The sequence below is a fragment of the Stegostoma tigrinum genome, chromosome 16 (genome assembly GCF_030684315.1).
Source record: "Stegostoma tigrinum isolate sSteTig4 chromosome 16, sSteTig4.hap1, whole genome shotgun sequence".
NCBI lineage: Eukaryota > Metazoa > Chordata > Chondrichthyes > Orectolobiformes > Stegostomatidae > Stegostoma > Stegostoma tigrinum.
In genome coordinates, this window is record NC_081369.1 from 24,076,351 (window position 1) to 24,089,135 (window position 12,785).

General features: G+C 39.2%; 1 protein-coding gene across 6 annotated transcripts in view; it reads right to left on the minus strand.

The window, feature by feature from the left end:
- Window positions 1–12,785, minus strand: part of fto (FTO alpha-ketoglutarate dependent dioxygenase) — a 422,038-nt gene that overhangs the window by 299,155 nt on the left and 110,098 nt on the right. The gene's annotated exons all lie outside the window — the stretch shown is intronic.

Genomic DNA, 12,785 nt, shown 5'->3' on the forward strand with positions numbered 1-12,785 from the left:
AATAATATACAAAATGAATTACAGCAATTAATCAAAGCTCCTTCAACAGCACCTTCAAACCCATGATCTTAGAATCCACTGGGGTGGCACGGTGGATCAGTGGTTAGCACTGCTGCCTCACAGTGCCATGGACCCGGGTTCGATTCCAGCCTCGGGTGCCTGTTTGTATGGAGTTTGCATGTTCTCCCCACGTCTGCGTGGGATTCTGAAACTTCCTTGCTATTTCTTATTGTTCCTACTGATTCTTCATCAACTATGAAAGAATGAAAAATTCTTATGAATCCCTTCACTGTTTAAATATGCCTACAAATAGGCATAATGACAACACTGCATTACAGTTCTGAAATGATCTAGTTTTGGCTATTTTTATACTATTGACAATCTACTCAATAACATTATTTTCACAACTTTACACTGATTCATATTTGGGTAATGAGCAGGTGACACTTTGTCTCCCCTATTAATTTCCAATCTGCAAATAATACTGTAGAAAATTGGCCTTTTCTACATGTAGACTTAGTAGAAAAGATCAACGAACCCATAAAGAGGGCTGAGTCAGGGGTTGTAAAAATTAGAATGTGCAAAAGAAATGGTTAAAGTCAGATCTGAAATGGGCAAATATAGGACTAAAACAGTCAAGGTGGTTACTATACACTAACATTGTATAGATGACTGTTTAATCCCGGTTTTCAGAATTGTTCATTTCAGTAACAGAGAGACAGCCAACTGTCTCTTATGCTCAAGGTAGAATGTTTTCTGATATACTCGCTCTTCAAAGCAGACATTTTTATTTCATTTCTTTTCTCCATTTGGTTGATTATTTTGATCAAGAAATAAAAATACGTTATTGAGATACCATTTAAAATTAGCCTGAACTGAGGCCAAAATTTGACATTGTGAGATACATTTCATTTTGCACAGTGAAGTATTATGAGTACAAATTGCTAAGGACCAATAAAACGCTTTCTAGGCCTTAGCCATGAATTATGACAACAAAGGTAATGTTTTCGAAGTAATTAATAAATATTATAGCTTTTTAAAACAAAGTTTCCTTATTTTGAATTATTAGAGAAATTGAGTTTTTCACAAGTTGATTTATAACATGTGGGTTTAGTAATTGCCATTCTGTATACACCACAAGTTGCGTTAATTGGTTGTTAAAGCTCAATGTTTGCTCATCTCCTCAAATTACATTCCCCAATTGTCTATTTTTATTACGAAGATAAATACACTTTTACATAAATGTCTACCTGTGTAGAAATATTACCCCTTTAAACTGAAATATAAGTTGTGATTGATTAAAGAGTTGACATTTGATTCAAAATATGTTTCACTACTTCCCACTGTGAAGATCCCTCATGAGTTCAAAAACTGTTTTCACTATTTCCTGATAGCTGAATCCTGGAAATTATTACCTTTAAAGGATGATATCAACAACCAACTGAAGACAGAATAATTGACATTACTAAGTATCTACCCATGAAAATACAGTGAAAGGTTTTCACACAATAGTTTAATATGGCTCATGGCCACAAGTTGAGAATGACCTGCTGTTATGCAAAAATGACCAGCAATCAATTTTTTAAAAAATACCCAATTATGACTTGGTGTTGAAAGTATTATAGATTCTGTGTATTGATTCCTCTGCAGCTGTCACTCCTTTTTTACTGTGGGTTAACAAGAAATATAAGTTCAAAGACAGAATTAAACAAAACATTAACTCATTTAGTTCAAGCAAGTAAACATTGATTCACATGATACAGAAAGGAATTCACAAATATAAAATAATCCTCTTAGCCTGCCAAGTAAAAAATGATTTGAATATTTTGATTGCCGGATAGTCACTGAATCAACACAGACTGAAGTTGTGTATCAAGACCATGTGGAATCCCAGATGCACCACAGTCCTTGGGAATTCCTTAGGAAATTCAAGATTCTGTTGGACAATTCCATTGCAATGCCAGTAGAGAATTTGAAGGGGTCTCCTTCAGCTCAGTAGATAGTTACTGAGAAAAAAATTAGATGATTAAAACCTGGTCTAACCCCTGGATAATCATAAAGCTGACTCTGCAACTGACTACACAATTGGCCACATGTACATCTGCCACCCCAAGAACTACAGCACTCCCTCACCTGATTAGATTCCTACACCCCCTCAACCCAATACAATTCTAACTCCCCATCCAGCCCAATACTACAAGCCCTAACATCCCCTTCTCCAGCCTAATTTAAACATCAAGGAAAAATCATTAACTTTTGTGTAATACATGCAGCCTTGCTCACGACCTACCTAAACACATTGTCACTTTCCTGGAACCCTATCACATGGCACCTTACAAACCTGGCATTTTGGCATATACTTACCTTTCCTACTTACTTTTTCACAGCAGCTGTCGTAGTGGCTGTTGGTGCTGCTGAACTTTTAAATGTTAGAGTACACAGCATTGATGCTACAAAAAGGGAGCATGCTTAACTTCCTCTAATTATCCTACAAGACAGGCAGACTCAACTTTCTGTAGGAGCCATAATCAGAGCACACAACTGGAAATGCAGAGTTCAGTACTAACAACTAAAAGGAGCAAAGTTGCAATCTGATTGTGATTGCCATTCCCCAAAAAATAAAAGGCAATAACCCTTCCTTTCTAAAATGCCTCTCAAGTACATCTTCTGCCTAAAACATCAAGTCAATGATGCCAGATGGCATCCCGGTTTTGATGACCAGGCTCCTTACGTATGCACTTCTGTTACTTGGCACCAACCGGTGACCAGAGGGTGAGAAATGAAAAGCTGGCTGGCTAGTTCACTACCAAGTGTAATATAATTTTAGTAATTTGTGACTCCATACCTCTGGAGTCTCCAAGACAAAGGAACATTCAAAAAAAATCACCGGTATGCTTTCCTTAAGTATTCATGATATATGATACTCCTTCAGAATTATGTATTTCCAGTTTTTCCGTCCCTTTGGTGCAAAGAGCTATGACCTCATAGAAAAGCCAATCAGTATGGAATCGGCGAAAGGCAATGCACAGGACAGCGCACAGCATTAGTAGCATGATCTGGAAAGCGACATGAACTTACATCCCTCTTGGTCCCCACAAGACACTGAACAGGAATTAAAACTTGCTAATACACAAGATAAGGGCATCTTGAGTTGAGTGGACAGACAAACAATTGGTGGATAGGAAATAGACAGTTGGGATAAACAAAGTTTTATCCAGTCGATAACCAGTAAATTGTAGCAAATCATTAGGATGATGTGATAAATCTCAGCCACTTGCAATGTGTATTAACAAAATTGGGTTAGAAATTTAGGTGCTAGTTTTTGACCAATGCAGGCCTTTCTGTGCTGTAAACCTTTCTGACTCTATGCTGCATCTTGAATTATGATCACTAGGGGCAGAATTGCTCTTTTCTTTATTTCTTATCAGGCTGTTGGGCAAGTTGCAGTTGCAACCTCCAAGTGGAAAGCAAATAAGTTTTCTGTAGCACAACTTTAAGAATATACATAATTCAGAACCTAAGACTGACAACTGGCCAATCTCCAAAGCACATGTCTTTCAAACATAGCTCCACATCCAAGCTCTTGAAGTCAGGCAAAGACAAAGGACAGAACTGTTTGACACAGAAAGGGGCAGAAATGGAGGGTTCAACAAGAAAATTCACAGTGCCAGCCAGCGTTCTGGTGTCAATGTACATGCGCGTCTGTTTTATCATGTCCACTTAGAGGTTTCAACTTTAAGCTGCCCAACAGCCTGGCTATAAATAAACAGAAGAGGAATTAAGTTCCCAATGATCATAATTCAAGATGTAGCATGGATTCTTAGAGGCTTTTTGCACAGAAAAGTCTGCGCTGGTCAAAACAAGCACCTAACTTTCTAAGAGATAGCAAGAACTGCTGATGCCGGAGTCAGAGGTAACACAGTATGGAGCTGGAGGAACACAGCAAGCCAGGCAGCAGAGGAGCAGGAAAGCTGGTGTTTCAGGTCGGGACCCTTCTACAGAAATTTCAGCCGAAACGTCAGATTTTCTGCTCCTCTGATGCTGCCTGACCTGCTGTGTTCCTCCAGCTGCACACTGTGTTATCTAAATTTCTAAACACATTTTATTGTTACACACTGTAAATAGTTGAGGCTTATCGCATCAGCCTAATAATAGATTACAAGTTACAGGTTTGTTTCATTCGTTAATGGGATGAGGTTATCAACTTGAAAAACCTATGTTTATCCCAACTGTCTATTTCCTGTCTATCCAATTCAATGTGCTCTTATCCTGCATATTAGCAGAAATTTCTTTCCGGCGTCTTGTGAAAAGTAGGCTGCGGGAATCCATCAGGGGTGCATTTGGGCAGTTAGCAGTTGGTAGCTGATTCAAATAATTATAGGCCTCATGTTAAGTCATACTATTGGGAGTCCAACTAGAATTTTACAGTGAGCCTGCATCTCCCCAGAAACATGTGGAAATAGGACAGTTGCCTCGAGGCTACTTCTGGTAACAGACCAGGGTGCCAAGTTCCAAACAAACATCTGGACCCTTCCTACCTGCCAGACTTCAGCTGGTCTGGCAACATCTGTGGAGAGAAAGCAGGGTTAAGATTTTGAGTCAGGTGACTCTTATTCAGAATAGGAGGTAACAAAGGTTGTTGGAGGTTATAAAAATGCAAGTTTTTCTTAACCTTTAGCTTGATTCAACCTTCTCTCTTAATTCAATAAACTATCCCTCACTATTTTACATGTGTATCTGATTTCACATTAAATTTACCCACTCTAATTTACATTTTCTTCTCCATCATTTTGCTAACAATTTCACACTTTTTCTGTCTGATTGTTTTAGGAGATATACACAGCTGGATACCCTATTCATTTGGATTTTGGATTCCCTGCTTCAATTATTGCTGTGATATCACCTTAAGAGTTTAATAGCTGCCTGCATAAGATGTAAAATAAACATGCAAGCAATCTAATAATGGATGCTGTTAACTGCATTACTATTTCAAATTATGATTTGCTATCTTTTTGCTGTATAAAATGCGCATATATATTTATACCAGCATTTTAAAAACCAAAAATTCCATTAGATTTTTCATGACTCAAAAGAGTTTTCTATTTGAATATACAGGTCTGTCTGCTATCCACACATATTGTGGGGCAGTGTGCATATTGGTAACCACTTCACAAGGTAGCCTGTGGCAGCAGCTGAAACCTGGCAGGTAGAAAGCATTGATATGTTTCCTTGGAGCTTGGCACCCCGTAATAACATTCTGCAAATACTCTGACTCTTTGGGAAATACAGATGGTTGTGCATGCCATTTGACATTTCCACTGCTCAGGAAGAATATTAATGCAGACGGGCATAGGATAGGTGCTGATCTTTCTGGACTATAAGCCAAAAAGGATGATCAACTAGCCTATGGACTCAGCCACATAATGGAAGAAGCCATTTCTGAGATTGATCCAAATTTAATGCAACTGCTTGACAGAGCTGGCTGGGTGAATCTGAAGTTGAACAAGAAAAAGATATATTTAAAAATGCCCACATCTAAAAATGTACATTTGCCATAAACTGATAGCAAAAGATTTTCACCCTGTCGTCAAAAGAGTGAGAGCTGTAGCAATGATACAGCGACCAAAAGACACGCAACAAGGAAAGAATTTGTTGGATTCATCAACCATTTGACAAAGTTCTTGCCCAATTTGATGGCAGAGTGTAAAACCTCATGACCAAGAATGTGCAGTGGGACTGAGGCACAAAATAAGAAGCAGCATTCACTAAAATCAAGCAGCTAGTGACATCAATGCTGGTGCTAAAATGCTGTAACATAAAAAAGGAAGACATCTAGCAGCGTGACACCAACAAAACAGGGCTTGGAGCAAATCTAATGCAACAAGGTCAACTGATTACATTCACATCCAGGGTGCTAACACAGACAAAAGACATTGAGAAACAGTGCCTAGTCATTATCTTCGCTTATGAACATTTTCATCAGTAGCAATTTCGAACCGATGTAGTGACTATTGAGTCTGGCCACTTCAAAACATTTTCCTCAGCTACTATCTACTCCAAAGCTTCTGGCCTGATAAAGTAAATGGAGGATGCTACCTCAGAGTGTGAAGTCTTCCAGATATAATGTGAAGCAGCAGCTTATCATGTTCTGTAAGTCATTAACTCAGCATACACACTGAATGTAACAAACAAGTGCATTGTAACAAACAAGTGCATTGTTACAATCAAGCTAACTACCCATCTTGATGATTAAGGGTCATGTGGCTCAGAGGTAATGTCACTACTTCGGAGTCGGAAGGTTTGGTTTCAAGTCCCACATGCCACTGAGGTGTGTCATATCATATCTGAACACATTAACTAAAAATAGGCATTTTATGATCTTGTCACACAGTGATTGCATCCCTTTCTCTGGGCCAGAAGTCCAGTTTCAAGTCCCACTGGTTCTGACCAGGCTGACTAAAATAACTCCAACAAGATGCAAATCTGCAACTTTTACAAGAAGTAATGACAAAAGAATGGACAAAGACTATCAAGGCGCAGTTGCAATAAGAACATGCTCAGTATATAGGTCTGAATTGACAGCACAACATAGCATCTTATATGACAGAAATAGAATATTTATCCTGAAGGAGTTGGAGGGCGAGATGCTAAATTACATTCATGCAAGCCATCAAGAAATTGAATCAAGTTGGAGGAAGCAAGAGATATGTTCCACTGTTGCATGGAGAAACACACCTATCGAAGGCAAGATAGGTAGTCCAGTACAAAGACTAATGCCACAGCACACATAAGCTACACTTTCAATAGCAAAAAAAGCAATGAAGACAGAAATGATACCAGATGTGAGTGAAAAATCAAGGTAAAACAGCAGAAAGCCGAAGTTTATTTTGACAACACTGCTAATTGAATAGGTCAGAAATCACACAACACCAGGTTATTGTCCAACAGGTTTATTCGAAAACACAAGCTTTCGCAACCTGAGTCCTTCTTCGGGTGTTAGTGAAACAGATACTGTTAGACACAGAATTTATCAATAAAAGCTCAAACGTTCACACCATTGATGATGATGTAAATCAAACAAATCTAAGATGCTGTTAAATCTTTAATCAGTTAGAAGGTTTAATTGATTAATATGCATATGTAAATCCCCGAATTCCTTTCAAGTCATGGTCCTGATAGAACTAACGGTTTTATCAGTGTAGAGAAGTGGTGACATTTAGATCAGACAATGCATGTTAGGTGTGAGACCTTGTTTAGAATCTGTGTTTTAGTTTGGAGGCGGATTGATTTTATTTCTAAAGTAGGAATTTATAAAATGTCATATTTACTGACTGTCTATAAATTGTGTGCTTTTTGACCAAAATAAAATGTATCTGCAAATACAAATTCATTGTGAGAGTGGGTGTGTGTGTGTGTGTGTGTGTGTGTGTGTGTGTGTGTGTATGCACGAGCACGTGTGTCGGGCGGGTGGGGGAGTTTGTGTGTGTTTGTCAGGGTCTGGAGGAGTGTGTATGTGCGTGCATGTGTATGACAGTGAGTGTGTGTATATGTATGCATGTGAGAGAGTGTATAATGTGGTGGGGTCATGTGTAGTGCGACATGAACCCAAGATCCCAGTTGAGGCCATTCTCATGGGTACGGAACTTGGTTATTAGCCTCTGCTCAGTGACTCTGTTTTGTTGTGTATCCCAAAGTCCACCTTGGAGTACATTTACCCGAAGATCCGAGGCCGAACGTCCTTGACTGCTGAAGTGTTCCCCCACTGGGAGGGAACATTCTTGTCTGGTGATTGTTGCGCAGTGTCTAATCATCCATTGTCATAGCATCTGCAAGGGTTCACCACTGTACCATGCCTCAGGGCATCCTTGCCTGCAGCATGTGAGATAGACAACATTGGCCAAGTCACATAAGCACTTGCCATGCACATGATGGGTGGTGCTTCCACATGTGATGGTAGTCCGACATGTCTTGCAGAGGTTACCATAACAGGGTTGTATAGTCTTGTGGTCGATGTAATCTTGAAGGCTGGGTAGTTTGCTGCAAACAACAGCCTGTTTAAGGTTTGGTGGTTGTTTGAAGGTGAGAGTGGAGGCGTGAGGAAGATCTTGGTGAGGTGCTCATTGTCATTGATAATGTGTTAAAGGCTGTGATGAACACGGCGTAGTTTCTCCACTCCCAGGAAGTACTGGACGATGAAGGGCACCCTGTTGGACATATCCTGTGACTGTCTTCTGAGAGGGTCATTTCAGGTTTTTGGCGTGGCACGTTGGAACTGGCGATCGATGAGTTGAGCATCATGTCCTATTCCTATGAGGGCATTTTTCTACACCTTCAGGTGTCCATCTTGATCCTCCTCACCCAACCAGATCCTGTCTATGTGTAGGGATTGTCCATGCAGGGTACAGCTGTTTTAATATGTTTTGGGTTAAAGCTAGAGAAGTACAGCATCATGAGGTTATCTGTAGGCTTGTGGTAGAGTGATGTACTGAGGTGCCCGTCCCTGATGGAGATGTGTATGTCCAAGAATGAGACTGATTCTAAAGAGTAGTCCATGGCAAATCTGATGGTGGAATGAAGTTTGTTGATATCGCTATGTCGTTGTTCAGTGATTCCTCACCATGAGTTCAGAGGAAGAAATCACTGTTAATGTATCTGGTAAATAACGTTGGTTGGATGCTCAGTGCAGCAAAGACGTTTTGTCTGAACCTGTGCATGAAAATGTTGGCATATTGGGGATCAAATCTGACCCCCATGGCTGTTCCATGAGTTTGAATGAAGATGTTATGGTCGAGGATGAAGACGTTGTGGTTGAGGATGAAGTGGGTGAGTTGTAGGATGATATCTGGAAATTGACAGTTGGTGGTATTGTGTTTTCAAATAAACCTGCTGGACTATAACCTGGGGTCATGTGATTTTTGACCTTGTCCACCCCAGTCCAACACAGCACCTCCACATCATGCTAAATGATTACCCTAAGTTCAGTATTTGAGAGCCAAACAAGGTACAAACTTTCAACTACTTTCACAAAAAGATGCTCACATGGTAACTTAGGATCCACATAAAGCAGTTATTACCTTGTTCATTCACAGTGAAAATAAATAACCTGGTATAACATCCCAAACACAGACACATGTGCCCAACTGCAGAAGCCCTTTCTTGTCTGTAGGCAGCTGATAAGGAAAATGTGAATGCACCACCTACACTGAGCACACATTAACTGACAGACCCAGAGGTCCACTGCAACACAACGACAGAGAACGAACAACAAATGACACAGGAGCAATACTGTTTGATGAACTAACATCATTCTGATGAATAGCAAACAACAACACACAAACATATCAATGAAGGAAACAGCATCATTTAAGGCCCATTGTGTAATGTACACAGAGAGACTGATAGAATTAATGAACTGCAAAAACATGAGAACAGTACTCATGTAAAATTGGAAACTTAGGTAACTAAAATTGTACATGATAATGCGTGCTTTTCTTCCTCATTTTTGTATCAAAAGGGAGATGTTTGACTGAAAAGCAATCGTGTACAAATACCTGTCTTTTAGGTTGGCATGGTGGCTCAGTGGTTAGCACTGCTACCTCACAGGGCCAGAGGTCTGGGTTCAATTCCAGCCTAGGTGAGCTGTGTGGAGTTTGCATATTCTCTCAGTGTCTGTGTGGGCTTCTGCTGGGTGCTCCGGTTTCCTTCTACAGTCAAAGATATGCAGGTTAGGTGGATTAGCCATGGTAAATGCAGGTTTACAGGGTAGGCGGGGGGGGGGGTCGTGTATGGTCTTTGGAGGGTTAATGTAAATTCATTGGGCCAAATGGCCTCTCTCTGCATTGTAGGGATTCTGTGATTTTTAGTCCACTGTAGTCATGTGGCCTCAACCATAAGGCACACATGCTGCAGGCATCCTTTCAATAAAGTCCACATGTTAACACACTGCTGTGTTGTACATTTGAAATAGTAAAGAACGCAGGCTGGGTCTTTTCAGGCAACAGCGATCAAATATTTGAAGAGAAGGAAGGTACACAGCTGCAAGAATACAGCTGAGAAATGAGATTCATTTTCTATTACCGTTGCAAATAGATGGGACAGACATGATGGGGTGAATGGCTTCCTTCTGCTGCAAACATCAATGGTCTTATGGGCTGGGTTTTGAGAAAGAAATCTTTTCAGCAGATGTTAGAGGTTAAGCAAAAATGCATCATTTGAATCTATTAAAAATACACACAGGTTTCAGGCGTTACAACTATGCTCCAGTAAAACAACAATTTACAGTGCAGAAAGCAAGAGTGTGGAATGCAGTGTGAAAATCAGCTATCGCAATTAAAGTAGTTAAACATGTTGCATTGCTTAAAAGTAGATATTTGACAAGAGTTTAATGTTAACTGTATTAAGTTCTATCCAGTCAATAGATTTAAAAGTGATTTGTTTTAGCTGAGCCAAAAGGTAGTTTCCAAAACTTAGAGTCATAAAGTCAAACAGCACAGAAACAGACCCTTCAGTCCAACCAGTCCATGCCAAACATAATCTTAAATTAAACTCGTTCCACCTGCCTGCTCTTGGCCCATATCCCTCCAAAGCTTTCCTATTCATTTACTTATCCAAATATCTTTTAAGCATTGAAACTGTACCCGCATCCACCACTTCCTCAGGAAGTTCATTCCAGACGCAAACCACTCTGTGTAAAAGAAACCTGCTCCTCATTCTTTTTTAAATGTCTCTCCTCTCAAGTTAAAAATATGCCCCCTAGTCTTGAAGTTGCCCAGTTTCACCCATTAAGCTTGTTTGTTTGTCACTTTGTTTCAATTCATCAATATTCAAAACTTTTATTTAAATGGCTCCATCAAACGGCATTTTAATTCACCTCCAACTTGACGAAATTCAAAGCAAAGAAGATTTCATCGGTATTCAGAATTTACATATTTAAATTAATAAATTTATATTGTCAGCAGCGAGATGTAAAATATATTCAGAATATCTAGCATTTGTGGATACTTGGGTGAAAATAAGACAGGAAGCGCAAATTTCCTCACATGTGATATATTCTGATTCGTCAAATTTATAATCTTGAACAATTGATCAAAACAAGTGATGGACAGAGCCAAAGGAGGGAATATTAACCTGGAGGGATGTGTGGCAAAGGAGTGTTTAAAATTCTGAAATACAACAACAACCTAACTCTCCCACTTTTAATGAAGGCCAATCTTAGGAGGTCAAACAATCCACTCGTACAAAACATATTAATCAGTAAAATCTCTTGAAGAGACTGTTTACCTCCATTTAGCAGCATTAATTTATGGAACCATCTTCCTGAACCTCAAATTCTGGCAATGTGAAAAGACACAAAACCAATAAGCTAAGTATCTTTATTGCACCTGGTAGGCTGAGAAGCTGATGTCTCTCCTTGTTCCCTTTTCACCTCATTTTTTTCCACAGACTCTGTACTTGGACCCCACAGTAACCAAATGCAAACACATAACCTCATTATGTGATTTCTGACCACTCTACAACCTTTGAACTTTCCTAACTCCCTCAGCCACCAATCCAGCAATTTCCTATGTACATGACATGTGCTCATCAACAACTTTCCCACCTAATTTGGTTGTTAGGTGGAAAACTCATTGAGAACACTTAAAACTGAAATTACTTACCTTCAGTACAACAAACTGAATTTTTTTGGAGATAATGGGAACTGTAGATGCTGGAGAATTCCAAGATAATAAAATGTGAGGCTGGTTGAACACAGCAGGCCAAGCAGCATCTCAGGAGCACAAAAGCTGATGTTTCGGGCCTAGACCCTTCATCAGAGAATTTTTTTGGGTCTCCTTTCTGAAAATCCTATTTTTTTTATTTTCCCCACACCCATTATAAATATCAAAGCCTGACCTCAAAATATGAAGAAAATGACAGCAGTCCTGCTTGGTAAAGAGCACCTTGATCTGTTAAGGATTGGCAGATTGTCTGCATAGCCTCTAGATCATGAAACTTTGTGGGAAAACATGAACTCAGGAAGAATATGATGTTACTTGCTTGGTTCTAAATTTTACATATTTAAAAATTTATTCAAGTTCCAATCTAATGAGCATTACAATTTCCTACAGTTTATAAACAAAATTTCATTGTTTAATTCCACTGTGTTAATTTTCTTTGTGAAATATGAGGGCAATCAGCAATTTTTTGTTTTGAAAAGAAACAAATAACCAAAGTCAATTCAGAGTGATAATTTTCTCATTTCATTAAAAACGGACATACAAAAAACCTGACTTCAATTGTGCCTGGTATCTGGTAGTATAACTGTCACCACAAAAGGTCAGACTCAGGGTAAGCCATATCATCATCAGTCTATTATCACTCTGAAACCTCTTTATCTTGGTTTCCTTTTTAAAGGACCAAATGTCAACATGGACTAGTATCAATGAAGCATCACTGTCCCAAATATTTATGAGAAGGCAGGATTCACATTCTTTAGCACTGAAACTGTAACAACTTTATTTAACTAGACTTCTGGGCACGGTAAGCATTAAACCTTTCACACACCTTCTTACTATGTGTGTAATTTATGGCTTACACAGAACAACCTACGTATCAGACACCCTGGAACCTGCATCTGAGACAGCAGGGCACAGCGCACACTTCCTGTGCAGACCAATATTTTATTGTTAATTAAGTGAAACTGTTTCCTTCTTATAAAACCATAAAGTTCAAATTACACTTGTTTCAAAGCAAGAATTCTATCAATTGTGCGGCACAGCAGGACAATTTTATTTTGTCTCATATCC